This window comes from Rhyacophila brunnea, unplaced genomic scaffold (assembly GCF_057557595.1).
Source record: "Rhyacophila brunnea isolate RB1 unplaced genomic scaffold, BYU_Rbru_1.0 scaffold_6, whole genome shotgun sequence".
Classification (NCBI taxonomy): Eukaryota; Metazoa; Arthropoda; class Insecta; order Trichoptera; family Rhyacophilidae; genus Rhyacophila; species Rhyacophila brunnea.
In genome coordinates this window covers 47,785,916-47,800,137 of record NW_028233276.1, presented here as the reverse complement: position 1 = coordinate 47,800,137, position 14,222 = coordinate 47,785,916, and the positions used below count along the sequence as shown (strand labels likewise).

Genomic DNA, 14,222 nt, shown 5'->3' with positions numbered 1-14,222 from the left:
ATATTATTTTACTTTTATACGCCAGCCCGCAGAAATATACGATGCCAGACAGAATGACACTGGACGCTAGTGTTACCATGTTAAAAAAAATATCTTGCGGTGCCTGTGGAATCACGTATAATGACTTATAACGGATACATAAGAGTATTATAATTAAATATAAATTATGTATTTATAGTTATTGTATTTATAAAGTGCAGTTGTCATATTTTTGTCACCGTTTAACAATTACAAAATAATTTACCTAAACTATAGGAAAGAGAATTTTGAAATATGGTATTATAGAAAAAAACGAACGAAGTTTTTAAGACAAGGTGAACTATAGACAACATGATAACTAAGGACATGTTTCTGGATAGTGTTTTCTGCTAAGGAAATTTTAGTTATGATAAATGTTTCTGCATTCTGCTCTAAGTTGTTAAAACTCACTAAGTAACACTCCACGGTTTGACACACCTACCACAAACCAATAAGCACAAATGCTATATTATAACAGGCATGTTTTAACGCCGGCTCACGTTTTTCTTTGTTTTGTAGCCATTGTTTATAAAACAAAAACTACTTAACAGCTACCGACGAATAAAAAACATTTTTTCTGAATACTACGGAATTCATCATGCATGAATAACACAATCAAATTCAGAGATCGTAAATAATATTATCTGTATAGGTAAGTACTCTGGTGAAATTTGAAAAGTACCATCTCATCACCTGGTAAAATGAAATTAATTCAACATTTTTTTTATTATATTATAACCATTCTTTTGTCTTAATTTTATAGGGAACCTGTGTTCAACAAGTCGCAACAAAATTAGACTAAGTCATATTATTATTTAAAATATCACTACGTATAGTCGTATAATCTAGCTAGAGTGATACCCAATATTTTATATCTTGCAATATTTATCAGCGTCATCTATAAATTAACGTGCAAAGACTGTGGCCAAATTTACACAGGGCAGACTTCGAGTTCGATGTTACTATCAGGGAACTCAAAATTGGTCAATACCTACCTATAATATGTAGATATGTCTAAATAATATTTTTTTAGATTTAGAAAAAACCTGAAATTATCATAATTTAATAAAACAACAACTCCTAATCGAGCAGGTAAATGAAAGTTATTTTTGTTAATTCTACTATAATTGAATCATTTATGTTGACAGCTGTTTCGGGCTATAAACGCATCTTCAACGATTCAGATAACATATTTAGGAGTAACGAGGAGATAATAGAACGCACCAAGCAGCCTCTCACCACGCTGCGAGTGAAGAGGCGATGGTGGACCTGGCTGCGGATGCCAGAAGACAACCACAACCTAACCGGATTCCGGCGTCCTGGAAGGCTACTAAATACTATGTATATAGTGTATACGGCGAAGCTACGAGATGCTGGAATGATGCAAGAAGACTGGCTAGCGACAGGAATTCTTGGAGGCGCCGCGTGGTGTCCAACTAAGGGGCGAATATGGCCGAAGAAGAAGATTGTCACTACATCGAGAGGTTATATAATATGTTAATATATTATAACGAATATTAATATACCTACCACGTAAACGCCAGTTCAATTAATAAATAAAAGAGGCCTAATTTCCACAAAGTAAACGTATAATATCCACAAAAATGCATTATCGTGACATTCTGATTTATGCCTCTGACTTATGTTTGATAATATTATCTACCCTGAGTTGATAGTAATACGAACTTTTCGAGACAAAATCTAAGGTTTCTAGTATAAGTTAAAATACTTAAATTAGTCCTGTGGGTCTATTCTATACTTATCGAACACTAAATTGATAAATAGTATCAAACTTAGGGTAGGTTTGTATCAAAATATTAGCACTTATTGTAACAATTACACGAAGCCGGTTTTTATTGTTGCAATAAGTGCGATATTTTAACAGCAGCAAGATAGGTGCTGTTAAAATATAGCACTTATTGCAACAATAAAAACCAGCTTCGTGTAATTGTTACAATAAGTGCTAATATTTTGATACAAACCTACCCTAAGTTTGATAATATTTTTCACTTTATCACTTTAGCGGTCGATAAGCATAGAATAGACCCACTGGTTTGAATAAACCAAAAAAGCTGAAACAAGCTTAGTTACATCAATTATTCACGTGTCGAAGCCGAGGGTTACCGAACGCTGTTTTGCTAGAACTTGTTTCCGAAAACACACGAGTGTCAGAACTAAATAACGATGGCTAAATGTAACGCTTCAAGCTACTAAGAAAATTTAACAATGATACACGTAAAAATAAAACGAAATATCATCATATCTCTATGATTTAATGTAAATTTTCATTATCATAAAAAATCTCAGAAATCTCTCCACAGAAAAATAAAACATTCAAAATTCTGCGACCATCGATTTAAAATGTCTGCAACAATGACTTATTTTTATCACTGGATGTGTTTTGTATGCCAATTAGCTGAGACAAAAATATGTGAAATTTCACGTTTATTGTTCTTATTTAAAAGTATATTCAATTTATTTAAATGTGTTCTGTACTTACGTACACTATTCTCACATGAAGTTGTTTTGTTCGTTTTAATTTTAATGTTTTTCACACCTTACAAAAGTGTTGTGGAACGTTTCTTTCCAATGTGCCGATTTGTTTTTTTTTAATCCGACTGGTGTTTTCAACAATATTGCGTTGCACCTAGTAGTGGCTACATATACAACGTAAAACACCTACATTTTAACAAATAATACTAACCTATATCACATTATCGATATTAGATACCTATTATATTATCAAATGTGTAAGACATTATCCTACCAACTTGCAAAATTGAGGAGTCGAAGATAAGATAACCTAACTTAACCTCGAACCATACTCATGCATAGTCAATAGAGAATATCTTTCATAAAGCCAATTCAAATGAAGTCATTGTGTGTTTTCTGAAGCGTGCAAATTATAAAATTAGTTACTCAACCCTTTCGTGGCATATCATAATATGCCTATATATATTTAAATCCGTGTGCTTTCAAACGTTCATGTTTTTAGAAGCCTGATGCGAGAGTTCTAGGAACATGCCTTTCAAATGTAAAATGTCTATAACTAATAACTCCTATTATGATAGTTGATAATATGAATTAGGTTAGTTGTGCACACAAGCAGAAATGTGTATTCTAAGTATCACGGGGTGAAAGGTGGAGGTAGGCTGTGGAGATTCGACATAAATAGTGCACACTTAACATTGTCAATCATACTTATTTGTTTTCATTGAAATAAAAATACAAATTATACAAATTACAAACAGCGTTGATTAGTTTTTTTTTTTAATTTAATTAAACAGATAAAAGAATATTTGAATCGATAAGTACTTTTGTCATTTTGTAAAATACACTCTTCATTTATTATCACTTGATAGAATTTGAATACCAGATTGTGCGTTCTATCTGAACAGTCCATTAAATAATTACAAGATAAAAAGAGCTTTTTATATACCACGATTTGAAATTTTCTGTTGAATCATATAAACTTGACAATTATATGTATTAATAAAATCTTTTTATTGTACTTGATAGAAATACTGAATAAATATAGAATACTGAAATGTCACTTTGACATTTCATATTGATTTCCATAGTAACGCACGTATATATTAACGCTTTCGCTGCTGAATAGATAATGAGATTTTAATTGCCCCCTTTAAAATGCACGTTAATTACATCGATCGGCCGCCTGATCATTACGCACCGTGTGCGTCTTCCGCGTCCAAAGTATTAATGATTTAGTTGCTAGGACACCCTCAATAATAACTTTCCATATAAAACAGAATTAACTGAAAATGAATACAATTCAGCTTAAAAATGGCTAAAGGTATTAAAAGAATGCATTGTCGTCGTGTTCTGGTATATTCTAAAAGTTTCAAATGTCTAGCTAGTCGGGAAGTTAGTTAAAAATCTTCAATCGTCCAATAAAAATCTTGGACAAACAAGAAAAAAATTGTACTGGACACACAAGAAAAAAGGTGTACTAGAAAACAAGAATACGAGCTAAAAAAAAGTGGTAAAATACACTTAATTGCATTTATAACTCAAGATCACAAAATATGAGTTTTTATAAAATTTCGTTGTATGATGTTAATACTTAGTATTATTCTATATACCTACGACTGAACACTTATTAAAGTGAGAAAATAAGTATTATTTTATAATTTGACAAATAATATAGGTATCACTCAGCAAATATTTGCGAGATTTGTGAAATGTGTCGGGAACGGGTTAAGTTAAACTCTCTCGAATAATCATCTGAAGCACGTACAAATTTTGCGCTTCTGTAAAAAAAGCTTCGTTGAATGCAGAATATTCATAAAAGCTTCAGGAAAGCTTTTGAAACAGCTAGGCGGGGAGTATAATTTTTAAGGAGTCACGTGACGTTGGAGGCTGGTATTATTGCTAAGTCGAAAGCTTCTCTTACCTCCCCTCCCCACCGGAGAGGTGCTTTCGTAGCAAAACAGATAGGATTATTTTGGTTTAATACCTAATATGTTATTTGTATTTTCAAACAAACTGGATAGAAGAAGGTATATACCTACTAGGTATCTAGTAAATGTCCTTATGTATTCCCCGACTGCCTCCAAATTAATACCACCTATACCTACTTACTTACTTCGGTATAAAATAGTTTTGCAATACTAACATATTAATATTATTATATCCGACAAGACGTACCTATACAAACAATATCTAAGTCAGGGTTGGCGAACCTTTTTACGTACGCGAGCCTAAATTTCCCTAATATTATTATTCATCCGTCTGACGTGCCAAGCAGTTTTTCATGGGGAAAAAATAGTTTTTAAAAAATCTATTCAAAAATAATGATGTTCTAGATACCACTCACAGAACATAGCATACATAATTAGAGCTTTATCACTTTTATCAATAATTGATACATTTATGGCGTAATTATTACGCCATACATTTCGGTCCACCAATTTTGAAACTGTCTACAAACTTTCTGTTTTTTCATTTTCGGTGGGTAGAAATGAAATTGTTGGTTACCTAATGTATTAATTAGTTTGGTTATTTACGCACAAATTGACAACAGAATTGGTCCGATCAGAAGAGGCATTCTCTCGCTACAGTGGTCTCAAGCATTGTAAATCGATACAAATTAGAGGTTCGCAGCGTGGCATTCCCCGCCGCCTGACGAGGATAGTGCGATAATATTATATGTGTCGCATAAATTCTAAGGACCGACCTATGCAATTATATATTTAAATGAAACCTAATTGTGGCACAGCCTCAGGGGTTCCGTCGCCGTGGCCTCCCTCACCCTGCAGCGGTGCTACAAGAGCGACCTACGTGCTGCAGGTCTGACATGGCGGGAGGCGCATGAGTTGGCGATGGAACGAGGGAAGTGGCGCCAACTTGTGCTTGCCCTACGCCCCAATGTTGGGACGTGACAGGGTGGCAGAAGAAGAATGCTTATTCTTTAAGAGTATTTGCTTGCTATTTTTTACACAATGCGATCTGTCATTTATTATTATAGGTTTTTTTTCTGTTCAAACGCGTGTCATGCAAAATCAACTCGCGTGCCATAGGTTCGCCACCACTGATCTAAGTGATTCATAATGTAAAAATACAATAATTACATGTGTGTAAAATCCACTTACGGCAAGACCATTAAAGTACAAATTACACATTTGAAAGTGTTAAAATACGAAGAAAATCTGTTTTAAATGTACCTAATAATGTAAATGAAATGTGTATTTTTACAACTAGGATACCTACCTATCTTCTTCTCACACCCAAGAAAGATTTAGGTACAACAGATACGAGCATTTTTTGCTGTACTTACATCTATAGGCAATTCACTGAATTTTTCGAATGTTCTACATATTACACATTAACACATACTTGAAAACCTCACGTATCATGTTGCCCTTATACTTGATGTATATAGTGTGGCATTCCTTTCCTTCAGACGAAGTTTTATAATAATCTGCCGAAAAAGTATTTAAAGTGAACTGTTTTTTAATGATCACAGAAAAAACAATGTAATTATTATTTACAACAATAGACGCTGTCAGTTTCTATAAGTGTAAAAATATTAAGTTAACCATTCTCATTATTCTGTAGGTAGAATGATACTAGGGCAAATTGATAAGTAAGGTATTAATGAGATATTAATGACTGGGCAAAAGTTCCCTATCCGCAATTTTATCCCATTCTTCACAGACAAATCACAAAATAAGTTACCTTGCTTAAATAATTGTGTTTGACAGTTCGCTAAATTGTAAGGTGTGAAGATACCAATAATAGACGAAACCCGGATCATAAGACGTGTCAAAGTGTAATATGAAAGTGTAGCAACTTTAGAGATCAATTTGTTTGATAAGTAAAAGTTATATTAAATATATTTCAAATAAGAAGATAAGATGGCTACCGTATCCAATATCTTAATAATATCTTAGTAATATCCTTTACCAATATCTAACGCAGATAAAAATTAAATTAAGTATTCGATGAAATTTAATTAAAAAAAAAAAACAAATGGTTGAGACGTACTTGGGTAGGTACTTACCTACTACATAATAAACAAAATTTTATTGAAATAGGAACGCGTTTCATTTGATTTAAACAATCATTATCAAATTAATCCGCTGTTCAAGTCAACCGTTGTGGTAGTATGCAAGTATTGATTTTCTTTTTTTTAATTTGTTATATTTTATTTTAAATCGAACTTTATAAGTTCGCCAACATAAGTGACGAAAGCGCCATTTTAACACGCATGATATACATATTATTATAATCTTTAGAAGTCATTTAAATAGACATCTAATACGATAATATTGATAATACTACATCATGCCTAGTAATTTATGGGTATCCACTTTCCATCAAAGAAACTACCTATAACAAGAGGGGTGTTGTGAAGTAGGTATTGCAATACTATTGTTTGTCGCCGCCATTTTCGGCAACTTTTTAGTAATTTCAGTATTATATAGGTACTATGACATACATGACGTTATGACGTAACCGATTTTTGTGATAGTTTATCTAAATATTCTAAATAATGATGATTCGGTGCATTTGGCTGCATATCCATGTAAAATTATTGACGCGGTCTGTTCTGTCACAAGCAGTTAAAGTTACATTTTGCATTAGGTACCTACAACGTTTAGGTTTCGGGACAAGTTGACTGTTCGAAAAGGTCAACGTATAGGTACAACCATGGTACAACTCATTCGTATCAAATTCAGGTTTAACTTAAATATAATATATGCATATTATGCACAATTATTACTTGGTCATTATTTATGAAATTGGCGGTTTAATTGAGTCAATAGTGGAAATTTTTCTACTAATATATCAGCAATGCGAAATGACTTTCAGCTCAATTAATAATAAAATTATTAGTCTTAATAGTCTGTTTTTCAGTTTCACTTTCGTATTATTATTTTAGAGGTTTTTTTTTAAGAATTAATTGTCAGAAAGTGAATAAAATTTCTCGGGTATTGTATAAGTATCCCCCTTCTTAGATATTTAAATCATAGACAAGCTGCTCAATTAATTCAATGTTCTTGACCATTTATTTTTAAACTGATGTAGTAAATAAAGCATCTAAAACTAAAGTAAAAATAGACTTGGCGGTCCAACGATCGCATGCTTCAAGCAATTAATAGCTAAACGTTTAGTGGTACATAAATTTAAAAGAGTGTAGTCGTTTTGTATGATAAATGAGAGCGATGCTGGCATCTGTTTCATTAAAAAATGATTTCGATAATATGCAAGTACAAAACCTTAACCTTCATTTTGAATTAATAAGCATAAAGTGTGTTAATTCGGATTAGAAACCGGCCGCCATTTTCCAAATAATATTTTATGTTGAATAGCAGCTTGCGTGAAATAAAATCCAATGAACCAATATGACACACTACCATTATAACATTATAGCCCAGTGGTGGCGAACCTATGGCACGCGTTTGAAGCGAAAAAACCTAGAATAATAATAAATGACAGATCGCATTGTATAAAAAATAGTAGGCAAATACTCTTCAAGAATAACCAATATGTACGTTTAATTTAAATATATAAATGCATAGATCGGTCCTTAGACTTTGTGAGTCACATATAATACTATCGCACTAACCTCTTCAGGCGGCGGGCATTGTCGCGCCGCGAAACTGTAATTTTGATCGATTTACAATGTTTAAGATCTCTGTAGCGAGAGAATGTCTCATGTGATCAGACCAATTTGTGCGTAAATAACCAAACTAATGAATAGGTACATTAACTAACAATTCTATCCACAAAAAATTACTTCACCAAATAAGACACAAAAACTTGGTTTCAACTGACAGTTTCAAAATTGGTGGACCGAAATGTATGGCGTAATTGAAAAAGTGATAAATCTATAGGTATGCGTGCTATGTCTTATGATCTGAAACATAATCATTTTTTCAATAGAATTTTTAAAAACATTTTTTCCCATTACTGTTCGACACGTACGAACGGTTGAAAAATAATATTTGAGAAATTTTGGCACGCGTACGGAAAAAGGTTCGCCAACCCTGATATAACCAGTCGACAATTGAAGTCCAAATCGAAGATCTCGATGTACTTAGGCACAAAATATTGATGAGTGCCGTCCTCACATAAAATGGAACAGAATTTTGGCTCGGGATTGGATTCTCTATACGGGACCAATTAGGGTCGATTCTATCCCATATTTTGATGTTTAAAAAATCTTGTCTAGCTACTTTCTATCGCGAACGATAACCACGATTCAATCTCGACTAGGCTAACAAGTGATCAATCATAAAACCTTGTCACAACATATTGTGTAAAATAAAATAAATATACATTATCATTTTATATTATAACTATTTCGGTCAATGTTTTATACATTAGTAAATTAGCTCAAACATACACATATTATACTAATTCTTTCTAATTTTGTGTTACAGAAATGCCAAACGTCAATTTGATTGACAGACATAATTTAGTATGTCTGCCGATTCAGCCGGGTTATTTTGGACGTCGATTAAATGATTGGTATTGACTTGAGGCCGAAATATTTTTAATCTTTAAATAGGTAGGTAAGTATTGTGAACAAACTTTTAAGGAATCGCAATAATACGTAATATGTACCTACTTACCTATACGTTTTGGTAGTAATTACCTTCCGACCATGTCCGATCCTAATAGGATCATATGGGCCTCCACAGAGTAGATTACTTAATATTTTGTTTTTTTTTTTACGAGAAATGGATGTCAGCCACTTGCTCAACCTATTAGGTCCATCACTCACGTACAAATTGAAAAACAATATGTGTACTTGCCAGACCCAGGATTCGAACCTGGGACCCACGGCGTGATAGTCCAACGCTTAAGCCGCACGGCCACCGTGGGCGTATGGTAATTTAGTGACTGAATTACAAGACATGTAAGTAATTAAATATAATAAACTTAAAAATTACATTTGACACTAAGCGATGGTGCCCACAGAACGCGTCGAACGGGCGAAGTCGGCGTATTAAGTGTTTATTCATAACCATAATCACACGTCTCTCCCCGCGCATTACCCTTCACCTATGTAATAAGCGGCCCAAGCTGCACAAAACAACTATTTTTACAGCGTCTCTCATAACAAAGCAATAAAAATATTATATTATTTCGGGGCTTGTAATAAATATTTACGACGACATTATTCAACCAGCGAAATAAAGGACATGCAATAAAATTAAACAATGCGTTCTCTGTTATTAAATAATGACTTTTCGCCCGTCGATCGATGACGCCGTCCAGAGCGTGATTTTGCTCGCTGTGTTCAATGAATGGACTCCATTGTATTTTCTTTCATTCGTATCGCCGAGAAGCGGTGATTCGCGAAAAAACGATGATTCATGCGGCGGGCGCGTATAATGCGTCGCCAAATCCAGTGGGCGCTGGCGTATTTGATTACGTTGTATTTTCGATGATTTACGCGCCACTTGTAGAAATTTTGCGCGAGTGCGGCGCTCGCGCAAAATTTCTACAAGTGGCGCGTAAATCATCAAAAATACAACGTAATCAAATACGCCAGCGCCCACTGGACTTGACGATGCCTTGCGCCCCGCTTGCCGCATGAGTCACCGTTTTTCGCTTCTCGGCGATACGATTTAATGAAAATACAAAGAAGTCCATTCATTGAACACGGCTACCAAAATTACGCTGCTCGAGGCCTCGTCGATCGACGGGCGAAAAGCAATTATTTAATAACAGAGAACCCATTGTTTTATTTTATTCCGTGTCATTATATTTCGCTGGTTGAATAATGTCGTCGTAAATATTTATTACAAGCCCCGAAATAATATAATATTTTTATTGCTTTGTTATGAGAGACGCTGTAAAAATAATTGTTTTGTGCTGCTTGGGCCGCTTATTACATAGGTGAAGGGTAATGCGCGGCGAGAGACGTGTGATTATGGTTATGAATAAACACTTAATACGCCGACTTCGCCCGCTCGACGCGTTCTATGGGCACTATCGCTAAGGCTTACCTTTTTACGAGGGTAACCAAAGTATTAATATATAATATTTTTTAACCGATGTATTATAGTTATGTATTAGTTTAGGCACTTCGGTCAAAAAGCTGGATATTTAAATTACTTCCAAAACATTAAACAACATTAAGCACATACTATTAAATTCCTGTACAGTATGTCAGTATAATTATGTCTTAATGCCAGATGCATGACAAATTGACAAGCCAACCTACCTATAAATAAAGTTTCTACTAAAAGGTCAAGTGCAATACATCATAATATCATAAATCAAGTAAAGTTTAACAGGATCTATCTTTGCGTGTAGATATAGTTAAAATACATATTTCTGCTTGTTTTCATAACCAACCTTCTTCACCTTGGAGTTATTAATTATTGATATTTTACATTTGAAAGGCATGTTTCTAAATCTCTCACACCAGACCTACTAAAAACATGAAAGTTTGAACACACACTTCTTTCTTTTCCTTATTTCCTAAAAAAATATGAATCTTCAAAACAGCATTTTAATCTCCAAAATTTACAAAAATAACTGCGTTCATTTCACATTATTTTTTCAGTATCGCGAAGAATGATAAATCAATATTAGGTTTCGCTTTTAGCAAGAAAATCAGTAAATAAATAGCTCGGGTATGTTTACAATAATCCATGTCCAATCTTGACACCCACACAAATACATAACAGATGGTCAGATAAAGATAATAATTTAGTCGAAGTGGCTTTAAGCCTGTGATCATATCATTAAAATAAATTATTAAGTAAAAAAAATATGCGTAAAAGCGTGAATTAAGACATTATTAAATTAGCATAATGGCGCCCAGTTTTAGTGAATTACTAAACACCTGCTATAATTTACTACATACTACCAATCATAGATAAAAATTGATTCAGTAAAACCATACGTGTTTCTAAACATTGTTATTACATTGTTAACTTTCTACCCCTAGTCCGCTTGTGGAAGGCTTGTGAGCCGCAGACTAGAGCCATACGCACACTATTTAGATTTACACATTCGCTATATCATGGGAGTATTTAGCTTTTGTTAGTCACTGTGGTAAACACCAGTTCAATTAATGGCATCATTTTATAAATAAAGATCTGGAGTCTTAAACCCGTAGCTACGAGTATTATTTGAACTGAATTTTTCGAGATTTTAAAACATGACTTAAGAAATACCGTTCGCAGTCTATATTATGATACTACGAGATACCAAATCATGTGTTCGCTAGATGAACGCATCGCAGTGCATGCGTAGCGTGCGCATTGTCTGCCTCGAATCGGTTTCAAAATGACCGCTTTTCGTGTGCTGAAAGTCCTAGCCCACGTAGCTCCATCACCGGTGGACATTCAACATCACGACTAGAGTTGGGTATTTCCCGAGAAAATCTCAATCTCGAGATTCGGGATTTCCAGAGAAGAATTCTCGAAAATTCTCGAGATATCGAGAAAATTTAAAAAAAAAACTGTAAAAAATCCTAAAATCAGTGTAAGAACAGACAAATTCCAAAAAATATGATTTTTTTTTATTTAAGTAAGAAGACAAAGAAATAGAAGTAGGAAAACAAAAATAATTCAAAACATTACTTATTAAAATAGAATTTCAAAAAACACAGACTGTCAATGGCTGTGTCTGACAATCGCGTAGGTACGCTATTGAGACACAAAATTCCCTGATGTTGAAAAATTGCGCTGCTTCCGGTGCAAAATCTAAAATTATTTGACGTACAAGTGTAGACAGTTGACGCAGTGGGTTCCAAACATTCAACTTAACTAAAGCCTGAGCAAAACTACTCAGTCTTGATTAACAAGTTGAAGTGAAGTGGATGATGAAGAGAATGAGATGAAATGTATACATAACAATAAGGAAGCATCGCCTTCATGGCTATGTCATTATTTTCCTTCATTCCACAATTTTATTATTGTTTATATTATTATTTTGTATACTAATGGCTGAATAAACAAGATTGCATTACGAGCTACGACTATTGCGAGGTGGACATTCCTAGAACTCCAAATGACTCTGAAGTCTGAGTCATTCAATAATTCATACAAAAATGACATACAAATTCAACCGGTTATGAATGTCAAATAATAAAATGGGTTTTTTCCAAATTTTCCGGCTGAGGACTACAACAATCATCATCATGCATAAAAATGCAATATTCAGAATAATACAATATTCTTATATTAAAAACAAGATCCATGTATAAATTTTATAGTAGCAAATAATGCAAGATGATTAAATCAATTAAATTCATAATGTTCACTATACCTATATAAAAAATAAATAAAATTTGAATTTCATAATCAGCATCTCATTAATTAATGAAAAAACCATGGTAATTATGTACTTATAGTAGGTACCTCTGCTAGTTTTCTTGAATATTATAGTCATTGCCCCCACATCCTGAAACGGGCCCCCAGGCTAGAATCTTTGTCGGGCCCCCACCTATCGCGAAGGTTAAAGGGAATGTGACACTATACAGTCAAGCATTTTCCAAATGGTGTTCTAGGCAAAATTACTTATCGATTTTTATATTTTTGAAAACATTTACTTGATCTATGTAGTTGTCGAGTATTGACACACAATAATAAAAAAATGTATCGCATAACCACATATTTAAAAATGTTAATATCTTTGAAGTAAAATAGCGTAGCAGGCGACTTTTTTACTATTAGAGAAAAAAAATTATGTGCGTTTATCTCACGTATCTGGTCGACCCATCATGTCGGGCCCCCAGGTTAGAGCCCTGTCAGCCACCCCTTTGTGGGGGCCATGATTATAGTAATAATTATGATTGATATAATTTACCTACTATCACGGGTATATAATAATATATATATATATATATATATAAATTGATTTTGTTTAATGTCTAAACTAAATAAACATGTAAATTATTTTCTTCTGACCACAAAATACTCCAGATCTTTTTCTTTTCTGCTTAGATCTAGATTTGTTATTTTCGTCATGTCATATTAACTATTTGTGGAGTCTGCTGTGCATAAATTGGTTCAGATTTCGTGTGGCCCCCTTAGACCTTTGCCAAAAAATCATATTGCGAAAGATTCGTAAGTATGTGGGACACATTTTATTCCATCTAACCACTTTCACATATTACGGTCTATCTATGTTAATATTAAAATCGATACAATGCATGCTCGACCGTTGGAAATATGATAAAGTGAAGAGACTCTACTATTTTTTATTTTTATTTCTATATGCTTAAAATATCGGTTACATGTAAATTGTACGTAAAACATTTCACCGTAACACAGTTCGCCGTGAGCTTTCTATCGGAAAGAAATGAGCGTATACTACACGGTCTCCAGTTTTATTAGATTCAATATGAATATTAATTCAATTTTCATATCTGGTTTTGGCAAAATTCATGAATTCAATAATTAAAACCTAACCTAACCTAACAAATAATCCAGTATATCGGCTATTTTCAATTGCTGCTGGCTTCCTGTAAAGTGTAAGCCGACAAGAACCGTGTTTTATTTAGACATGAATTTTATGTCAGTACTATACGACCCAAAGAGATTGGACGGTCTTTAATATCGGAGGTATGGTGTGTTCAAGTAATACATATTATATCACTATAATTATACAAAGTGTCAACACATAAGTACCTAATATTCTTACATAGTAATTCATCCATTATTTATAAGGATGCTTCGCAACTACAGCATCTATAGACCGCACACCACTGC

General features: G+C 33.5%; 1 protein-coding gene across 1 annotated transcript in view; it reads right to left on the bottom strand.

Moving 5' to 3' along the window:
• The window catches only part of kmr (pleckstrin homology domain-containing family A member kramer), a 143,246-nt gene that overhangs the window by 42,912 nt on the left and 86,112 nt on the right, over positions 1–14,222 (bottom strand). The gene's annotated exons all lie outside the window — the stretch shown is intronic.